This window comes from Ictalurus furcatus, chromosome 13, assembly GCF_023375685.1.
Source record: "Ictalurus furcatus strain D&B chromosome 13, Billie_1.0, whole genome shotgun sequence".
NCBI lineage: Eukaryota > Metazoa > Chordata > Actinopteri > Siluriformes > Ictaluridae > Ictalurus > Ictalurus furcatus.
In genome coordinates this window covers 4,708,073-4,717,697 of record NC_071267.1, presented here as the reverse complement: position 1 = coordinate 4,717,697, position 9,625 = coordinate 4,708,073, and the positions used below count along the sequence as shown (strand labels likewise).

Here is a 9,625-nt window from a genome sequence, read left to right as displayed (position 1 = left end):
ACACCAACACCGCAAGCAAGCTATCCGTCATCGTTAGTCCAATGCCATCTTATGATGTCAACAGTCCAGCTCTGATTAAGGACTGTGTTGATGCTAGTCTGATGATCACAAAAGCCCCTTTTCAGGGTATCCACGCTTTCTACCTTTGGTTTAGCGTCTTGGTGTACCAACTTCGGCTGTAAGAACCAGCAAGCTCTCCATGTCACAAAACAAGTTTCACAAGACAGTCAGTCGAATGCTGGCCGAGACCATCTTGTGATGTGAAGAATCCAGCTGTGAATAAGGAGCGCATTTATGCTTGACTGCTTATCACAGAGGCCCTTTTCAGGGAATGCAAATTCCAGAAGAAATCATTTTCAGCAATGTTCCAATAGAGGATGAAAGGAGGATCTTGCACACTAATCATGAGGACGACGTAAGTTCCGAGTTCCTACCGCTTAATATTGGCTTCCTTTGTTTTCTTCGGATTGTACCTGGAAGTGTCCATTTCTGAATTAAAAAATAACCTAATTCAGACAAAATCAGTATAAAGAACACTGGTTGGGGATGTCCCCTATCCAACAGAATGTAGTTGATGGAATTATTGCAGTGGTAATAAATCGTGGCTAAATAAACAACGTTTTTTTTTTTTTTTTTTGCTGGTTATGATAGGGGATAGCTTGTTGCGACTTTCTGGGGAATCAAAAACCCTGCTTCGGGATATCTCCCATCTCCCAAAACAATTAGTTATAGCCCTGTTTGAATAGAGCGAAAGCAGCAAAGCCCTACATATTTCCTGAAAAAAGCATAGGTGACTTGAAAATTCTAAGAGAGTAATATCTTGTGCAACTACCTCAAAAGTTGTCTATGGCTCGTTGGTCTAGGGGTATGATTCTCGCTTTGGGTGCGAGAGGTCCCGGGTTCAACTCCCGGACGAGCCCGAGCTTTCCAAGCTGATCAGTCTGTGTTTGGTTCTTGCTTTGTTCGTGAGTGATCCAAGAAGGTTGGAATAAGCTTGTCCTTCTGCAGCGCAGCCCAGTTTTGCTCAGTACACCTTTCAGGGAAGCCCATGTTTAGGGAACGCCCGTTTCAGCACGCAACCCTAGCTGTGTAATAAAACCAGTGCTCAGCCATGTTACTTTGATCTCTAAAGACAAAAGCAAAAAATAACTGTAGCGGGCACCGATACCACTAAACTGAAATGGCTAGTGTGATGACCTAAGCTTGGAGCCATATTGGAAAGGAAAGTAGAACTTTCTAGGATGTCTAGTCTTGTCTATGTTATGACGGTTGTGCAAGTGGAAATGAGCAAAAACAAAAGTACCTTGAGGTAAACCAGCCTGATAAGGGATTTGGCTTGATGGTCTAGGGGTATAATTCTAATTTTTGGTGAGAGTGGTCCCGGGTTGAAATCCCTAATGAGCCCTTTCCTTGCTGTTAACTCGTCGTTCTGTAATCAAGGAAATTTTTTGCTCGTCACCGCAACCGAGCTTCATGACACAGTGAATGTCAAGAGGTTCTCTCCAGCCAGGTTCAAATCCCATACCAGCCCTTGCTTTTGTCTGAACATGCCCTTCTGAATCTGACGACCGTTTTGCGCAAAACACTATTCTGGGAAGCCCATTTGCAAGGACTCCCCTTTCAGGTTTAGTCTCCCTATTGGTTAGCACCTTGGAGGACCAACTTCGGTGATGAGAACTTGCAAACTCTCTTCGTCATCACAGCTTTGAAATAAAACCAGTGCTCAGCGATATCATATTGATCTCTGAAAAAAACAAAAATAATTGTAGCAGGCACCTATACCACTGCATTGAAATGGCTTGTGTCATGGACTAAGGTTGAGACAGCCAGATTGGCCGTTTAGCTTGTTGGGCGAGGGATTTGATTCTGACTTTGTGTGTGAGATGTCCCCGGTTGAAATCCTGAATGAGCTCTTACCTTCGTTTTAACTTGTCCCTCTGTAATCGAGGGAACTATTGCCCTTCAATTCAACCGCGATGTAGTTACTCGAACGCCAAGAGCTGTCTGCTTGGTTGTTGCTTGACTGCTTGGTTCTCACGAGTTCTAACAAGGTGCAAAACCAAGATGGGAGCTTGCTTGTTTCTCAACTTGTCCTTCTGTAACAGAGTTTCATTTTGGTCATACTAGTCACCACGAGCAAGCTTTACCGTCATCGTTCACATCTTTCACAGTAATATCTTGTGCAACCATCTCAAACTATTAGCATGAACCTGCAGAACTGTAAGGACATACATTTGCAGGGTACAGTGGAACTCCAGTGGTCCATGGGGCAGTGTCTGGGGGCAGTTTGGCTCGTTGGTCTAGTGGTATGATTCTCGCTTAGGGTGCGAGAGGTCCCGGGTTCAAATCCCGGATGAGCCCGAGTGTTACGTCGAGTAGTCTAGCTCTGGGTGGCTCGGCTGCTCAGTTCACGAGAGGTGCGAATCGGTGCTTTTGTTCTTCCATACCCTGCTTCCTTTTTGCTCTGACACCTTTCAGGGAAGTCCAACGTCAGGGACAACCCCTTTCCGCTTTGGTCTCACTATTGGTTAGCATCGTGGAGGGCCAACTTAGGTGACGAGAACTTGCGAACTCTCTACGTCATCACAGCTTTGTAATAAAACCAGTGCTAACCTGTGCATGTTTAAATGAACAAAAATAACAGTGCGTTGAGGTGAAACAACCAGATAGGCTATTTCACTCGTTGGTCTAGGGGTATGATTCTAATGTTGGGTGAGAGATGTCTCGGGTTGAAATCCCTGATGAGCCCTTACCTTGCAGTTGACCTTCTGTAATCGAGGAAATTTTTGCTCGTCACCTCAACCGAGCTTCATGATGATCTGGCTGCTTGGCTCTCAAGAGGTTCTCTCCAGAAAGGTTCCAAACCAGGATGAGCCCTTGCTTTTTCCTCAACTTGTCCTTCTGTATCTGAGGGCTGTTGCGCTCGGACACCAACACCGCAAGCAAGCTATCCGTCATCGTTAGTCCAATGCCATCTTATGATGTCAACAGTCCAGCTCTGATTAAGGACTGTGTTGATGCTAGTCTGATGATCACAAAAGCCCCTTTTCAGGGTATCCACGCTTTCTACCTTTGGTTTAGCGTCTTGGTGTACCAACTTCGGCTGTAAGAACCAGCAAGCTCTCCATGTCACAAAACAAGTTTCACAAGACAGTCAGTCGAATGCTGGCCGAGACCATCTTGTGATGTGAAGAATCCAGCTGTGAATAAGGAGCGCATTTATGCTTGACTGCTTATCACAGAGGCCCTTTTCAGGGAATGCAAATTCCAGAAGAAATCATTTTCAGCAATGTTCCAATAGAGGATGAAAGGAGGATCTTGCACACTAATCATGAGGACGACGTAAGTTCCGAGTTCCTACCGCTTAATATTGGCTTCCTTTGTTTTCTTCGGATTGTACCTGGAAGTGTCCATTTCTGAATTAAAAAATAACCTAATTCAGACAAAATCAGTATAAAGAACACTGGTTGGGGATGTCCCCTATCCAACAGAATGTAGTTGATGGAATTATTGCAGTGGTAATAAATCGTGGCTAAATAAACAACGTTTTTTTTTTTTTTTTTTTTGCTGGTTATGATAGGGGATAGCTTGTTGCGACTTTCTGGGGAATCAAAAACCCTGCTTCGGGATATCTCCCATCTCCCAAAACAATTAGTTATAGCCCTGTTTGAATAGAGCGAAAGCAGCAAAGCCCTACATATTTCCTGAAAAAAGCATAGGTGACTTGAAAATTCTAAGAGAGTAATATCTTGTGCAACTACCTCAAAAGTTGTCTATGGCTCGTTGGTCTAGGGGTATGATTCTCGCTTTGGGTGCGAGAGGTCCCGGGTTCAACTCCCGGACGAGCCCGAGCTTTCCAAGCTGATCAGTCTGTGTTTGGTTCTTGCTTTGTTCGTGAGTGATCCAAGAAGGTTGGAATAAGCTTGTCCTTCTGCAGCGCAGCCCAGTTTTGCTCAGTACACCTTTCAGGGAAGCCCATGTTTAGGGAACGCCCGTTTCAGCACGCAACCCTAGCTGTGTAATAAAACCAGTGCTCAGCCATGTTACTTTGATCTCTAAAGACAAAAGCAAAAAATAACTGTAGCGGGCACCGATACCACTAAACTGAAATGGCTAGTGTGATGACCTAAGCTTGGAGCCATATTGGAAAGGAAAGTAGAACTTTCTAGGATGTCTAGTCTTGTCTATGTTATGACGGTTGTGCAAGTGGAAATGAGCAAAAACAAAAGTACCTTGAGGTAAACCAGCCTGATAAGGGATTTGGCTTGATGGTCTAGGGGTATAATTCTAATTTTTGGTGAGAGTGGTCCCGGGTTGAAATCCCTAATGAGCCCTTTCCTTGCTGTTAACTCGTCGTTCTGTAATCAAGGAAATTTTTTGCTCGTCACCGCAACCGAGCTTCATGACACAGTGAATGTCAAGAGGTTCTCTCCAGCCAGGTTCAAATCCCATACCAGCCCTTGCTTTTGTCTGAACATGCCCTTCTGAATCTGACGACCGTTTTGCGCAAAACACTATTCTGGGAAGCCCATTTGCAAGGACTCCCCTTTCAGGTTTAGTCTCCCTATTGGTTAGCACCTTGGAGGACCAACTTCGGTGATGAGAACTTGCAAACTCTCTTCGTCATCACAGCTTTGAAATAAAACCAGTGCTCAGCGATATCATATTGATCTCTGAAAAAAACAAAAATAATTGTAGCAGGCACCTATACCACTGCATTGAAATGGCTTGTGTCATGGACTAAGGTTGAGACAGCCAGATTGGCCGTTTAGCTTGTTGGGCGAGGGATTTGATTCTGACTTTGTGTGTGAGATGTCCCCGGTTGAAATCCTGAATGAGCTCTTACCTTCGTTTTAACTTGTCCCTCTGTAATCGAGGGAACTATTGCCCTTCAATTCAACCGCGATGTAGTTACTCGAACGCCAAGAGCTGTCTGCTTGGTTGTTGCTTGACTGCTTGGTTCTCACGAGTTCTAACAAGGTGCAAAACCAAGATGGGAGCTTGCTTGTTTCTCAACTTGTCCTTCTGTAACAGAGTTTCATTTTGGTCATACTAGTCACCACGAGCAAGCTTTACCGTCATCGTTCACATCTTTCACAGTAATATCTTGTGCAACCATCTCAAACTATTAGCATGAACCTGCAGAACTGTAAGGACATACATTTGCAGGGTACAGTGGAACTCCAGTGGTCCATGGGGCAGTGTCTGGGGGCAGTTTGGCTCGTTGGTCTAGTGGTATGATTCTCGCTTAGGGTGCGAGAGGTCCCGGGTTCAAATCCCGGATGAGCCCGAGTGTTACGTCGAGTAGTCTAGCTCTGGGTGGCTCGGCTGCTCAGTTCACGAGAGGTGCGAATCGGTGCTTTTGTTCTTCCATACCCTGCTTCCTTTTTGCTCTGACACCTTTCAGGGAAGTCCAACGTCAGGGACAACCCCTTTCCGCTTTGGTCTCACTATTGGTTAGCATCGTGGAGGGCCAACTTAGGTGACGAGAACTTGCGAACTCTCTACGTCATCACAGCTTTGTAATAAAACCAGTGCTAACCTGTGCATGTTTAAATGAACAAAAATAACAGTGCGTTGAGGTGAAACAACCAGATAGGCTATTTCACTCGTTGGTCTAGGGGTATGATTCTAATGTTGGGTGAGAGATGTCTCGGGTTGAAATCCCTGATGAGCCCTTACCTTGCAGTTGACCTTCTGTAATCGAGGAAATTTTTGCTCGTCACCTCAACCGAGCTTCATGATGATCTGGCTGCTTGGCTCTCAAGAGGTTCTCTCCAGAAAGGTTCCAAACCAGGATGAGCCCTTGCTTTTTCCTCAACTTGTCCTTCTGTATCTGAGGGCTGTTGCGCTCGGACACCAACACCGCAAGCAAGCTATCCGTCATCGTTAGTCCAATGCCATCTTATGATGTCAACAGTCCAGCTCTGATTAAGGACTGTGTTGATGCTAGTCTGATGATCACAAAAGCCCCTTTTCAGGGTATCCACGCTTTCTACCTTTGGTTTAGCGTCTTGGTGTACCAACTTCGGCTGTAAGAACCAGCAAGCTCTCCATGTCACAAAACAAGTTTCACAAGACAGTCAGTCGAATGCTGGCCGAGACCATCTTGTGATGTGAAGAATCCAGCTGTGAATAAGGAGCGCATTTATGCTTGACTGCTTATCACAGAGGCCCTTTTCAGGGAATGCAAATTCCAGAAGAAATCATTTTCAGCAATGTTCCAATAGAGGATGAAAGGAGGATCTTGCACACTAATCATGAGGACGACGTAAGTTCCGAGTTCCTACCGCTTAATATTGGCTTCCTTTGTTTTCTTCGGATTGTACCTGGAAGTGTCCATTTCTGAATTAAAAAATAACCTAATTCAGACAAAATCAGTATAAAGAACACTGGTTGGGGATGTCCCCTATCCAACAGAATGTAGTTGATGGAATTATTGCAGTGGTAATAAATCGTGGCTAAATAAACAACGTTTTTTTTTTTTTTTTTTTTGCTGGTTATGATAGGGGATAGCTTGTTGCGACTTTCTGGGGAATCAAAAACCCTGCTTCGGGATATCTCCCATCTCCCAAAACAATTAGTTATAGCCCTGTTTGAATAGAGCGAAAGCAGCAAAGCCCTACATATTTCCTGAAAAAAGCATAGGTGACTTGAAAATTCTAAGAGAGTAATATCTTGTGCAACTACCTCAAAAGTTGTCTATGGCTCGTTGGTCTAGGGGTATGATTCTCGCTTTGGGTGCGAGAGGTCCCGGGTTCAACTCCCGGACGAGCCCGAGCTTTCCAAGCTGATCAGTCTGTGTTTGGTTCTTGCTTTGTTCGTGAGTGATCCAAGAAGGTTGGAATAAGCTTGTCCTTCTGCAGCGCAGCCCAGTTTTGCTCAGTACACCTTTCAGGGAAGCCCATGTTTAGGGAACGCCCGTTTCAGCACGCAACCCTAGCTGTGTAATAAAACCAGTGCTCAGCCATGTTACTTTGATCTCTAAAGACAAAAGCAAAAAATAACTGTAGCGGGCACCGATACCACTAAACTGAAATGGCTAGTGTGATGACCTAAGCTTGGAGCCATATTGGAAAGGAAAGTAGAACTTTCTAGGATGTCTAGTCTTGTCTATGTTATGACGGTTGTGCAAGTGGAAATGAGCAAAAACAAAAGTACCTTGAGGTAAACCAGCCTGATAAGGGATTTGGCTTGATGGTCTAGGGGTATAATTCTAATTTTTGGTGAGAGTGGTCCCGGGTTGAAATCCCTAATGAGCCCTTTCCTTGCTGTTAACTCGTCGTTCTGTAATCAAGGAAATTTTTTGCTCGTCACCGCAACCGAGCTTCATGACACAGTGAATGTCAAGAGGTTCTCTCCAGCCAGGTTCAAATCCCATACCAGCCCTTGCTTTTGTCTGAACATGCCCTTCTGAATCTGACGACCGTTTTGCGCAAAACACTATTCTGGGAAGCCCATTTGCAAGGACTCCCCTTTCAGGTTTAGTCTCCCTATTGGTTAGCACCTTGGAGGACCAACTTCGGTGATGAGAACTTGCAAACTCTCTTCGTCATCACAGCTTTGAAATAAAACCAGTGCTCAGCGATATCATATTGATCTCTGAAAAAAACAAAAATAATTGTAGCAGGCACCTATACCACTGCATTGAAATGGCTTGTGTCATGGACTAAGGTTGAGACAGCCAGATTGGCCGTTTAGCTTGTTGGGCGAGGGATTTGATTCTGACTTTGTGTGTGAGATGTCCCCGGTTGAAATCCTGAATGAGCTCTTACCTTCGTTTTAACTTGTCCCTCTGTAATCGAGGGAACTATTGCCCTTCAATTCAACCGCGATGTAGTTACTCGAACGCCAAGAGCTGTCTGCTTGGTTGTTGCTTGACTGCTTGGTTCTCACGAGTTCTAACAAGGTGCAAAACCAAGATGGGAGCTTGCTTGTTTCTCAACTTGTCCTTCTGTAACAGAGTTTCATTTTGGTCATACTAGTCACCACGAGCAAGCTTTACCGTCATCGTTCACATCTTTCACAGTAATATCTTGTGCAACCATCTCAAACTATTAGCATGAACCTGCAGAACTGTAAGGACATACATTTGCAGGGTACAGTGGAACTCCAGTGGTCCATGGGGCAGTGTCTGGGGGCAGTTTGGCTCGTTGGTCTAGTGGTATGATTCTCGCTTAGGGTGCGAGAGGTCCCGGGTTCAAATCCCGGATGAGCCCGAGTGTTACGTCGAGTAGTCTAGCTCTGGGTGGCTCGGCTGCTCAGTTCACGAGAGGTGCGAATCGGTGCTTTTGTTCTTCCATACCCTGCTTCCTTTTTGCTCTGACACCTTTCAGGGAAGTCCAACGTCAGGGACAACCCCTTTCCGCTTTGGTCTCACTATTGGTTAGCATCGTGGAGGGCCAACTTAGGTGACGAGAACTTGCGAACTCTCTACGTCATCACAGCTTTGTAATAAAACCAGTGCTAACCTGTGCATGTTTAAATGAACAAAAATAACAGTGCGTTGAGGTGAAACAACCAGATAGGCTATTTCACTCGTTGGTCTAGGGGTATGATTCTAATGTTGGGTGAGAGATGTCTCGGGTTGAAATCCCTGATGAGCCCTTACCTTGCAGTTGACCTTCTGTAATCGAGGAAATTTTTGCTCGTCACCTCAACCGAGCTTCATGATGATCTGGCTGCTTGGCTCTCAAGAGGTTCTCTCCAGAAAGGTTCCAAACCAGGATGAGCCCTTGCTTTTTCCTCAACTTGTCCTTCTGTATCTGAGGGCTGTTGCGCTCGGACACCAACACCGCAAGCAAGCTATCCGTCATCGTTAGTCCAATGCCATCTTATGATGTCAACAGTCCAGCTCTGATTAAGGACTGTGTTGATGCTAGTCTGATGATCACAAAAGCCCCTTTTCAGGGTATCCACGCTTTCTACCTTTGGTTTAGCGTCTTGGTGTACCAACTTCGGCTGTAAGAACCAGCAAGCTCTCCATGTCACAAAACAAGTTTCACAAGACAGTCAGTCGAATGCTGGCCGAGACCATCTTGTGATGTGAAGAATCCAGCTGTGAATAAGGAGCGCATTTATGCTTGACTGCTTATCACAGAGGCCCTTTTCAGGGAATGCAAATTCCAGAAGAAATCATTTTCAGCAATGTTCCAATAGAGGATGAAAGGAGGATCTTGCACACTAATCATGAGGACGACGTAAGTTCCGAGTTCCTACCGCTTAATATTGGCTTCCTTTGTTTTCTTCGGATTGTACCTGGAAGTGTCCATTTCTGAATTAAAAAATAACCTAATTCAGACAAAATCAGTATAAAGAACACTGGTTGGGGATGTCCCCTATCCAACAGAATGTAGTTGATGGAATTATTGCAGTGGTAATAAATCGTGGCTAAATAAACAACGTTTTTTTTTTTTTTTTTTTTGCTGGTTATGATAGGGGATAGCTTGTTGCGACTTTCTGGGGAATCAAAAACCCTGCTTCGGGATATCTCCCATCTCCCAAAACAATTAGTTATAGCCCTGTTTGAATAGAGCGAAAGCAGCAAAGCCCTACATATTTCCTGAAAAAAGCATAGGTGACTTGAAAATTCTAAGAGAGTAATATCTTGTGCAACTACCTCAAA

At 44.8% G+C, this 9,625-nt stretch overlaps 6 non-coding genes across 6 annotated transcripts; all 6 read left to right on the top strand.

Annotated features, from left to right (window-relative positions):
• Positions 1-848: 848 nt before the first annotated feature.
• trnap-ugg (transfer RNA proline (anticodon UGG)) lies at positions 849-920 on the top strand. The gene has a single exon. It is a non-coding gene; the product is annotated as a tRNA-Pro (tRNA).
• A 1,369-nt stretch (positions 921-2,289) lies between these two features.
• Positions 2,290-2,361, top strand: trnap-agg (transfer RNA proline (anticodon AGG)). The gene has a single exon. It is a non-coding gene; the product is annotated as a tRNA-Pro (tRNA).
• Positions 2,362-3,777: 1,416 nt separating this feature from the next.
• Positions 3,778-3,849, top strand: trnap-ugg (transfer RNA proline (anticodon UGG)). Its single transcript has one exon. It is a non-coding gene; the product is annotated as a tRNA-Pro (tRNA).
• Positions 3,850-5,218: 1,369 nt separating this feature from the next.
• On the top strand, positions 5,219-5,290 carry trnap-agg (transfer RNA proline (anticodon AGG)). Its single transcript has one exon. It is a non-coding gene; the product is annotated as a tRNA-Pro (tRNA).
• A 1,416-nt stretch (positions 5,291-6,706) lies between these two features.
• On the top strand, positions 6,707-6,778 carry trnap-ugg (transfer RNA proline (anticodon UGG)). The gene has a single exon. It is a non-coding gene; the product is annotated as a tRNA-Pro (tRNA).
• A 1,369-nt stretch (positions 6,779-8,147) lies between these two features.
• On the top strand, positions 8,148-8,219 carry trnap-agg (transfer RNA proline (anticodon AGG)). The gene has a single exon. It is a non-coding gene; the product is annotated as a tRNA-Pro (tRNA).
• The last annotated feature ends 1,406 nt before the right edge of the window (positions 8,220-9,625 follow it).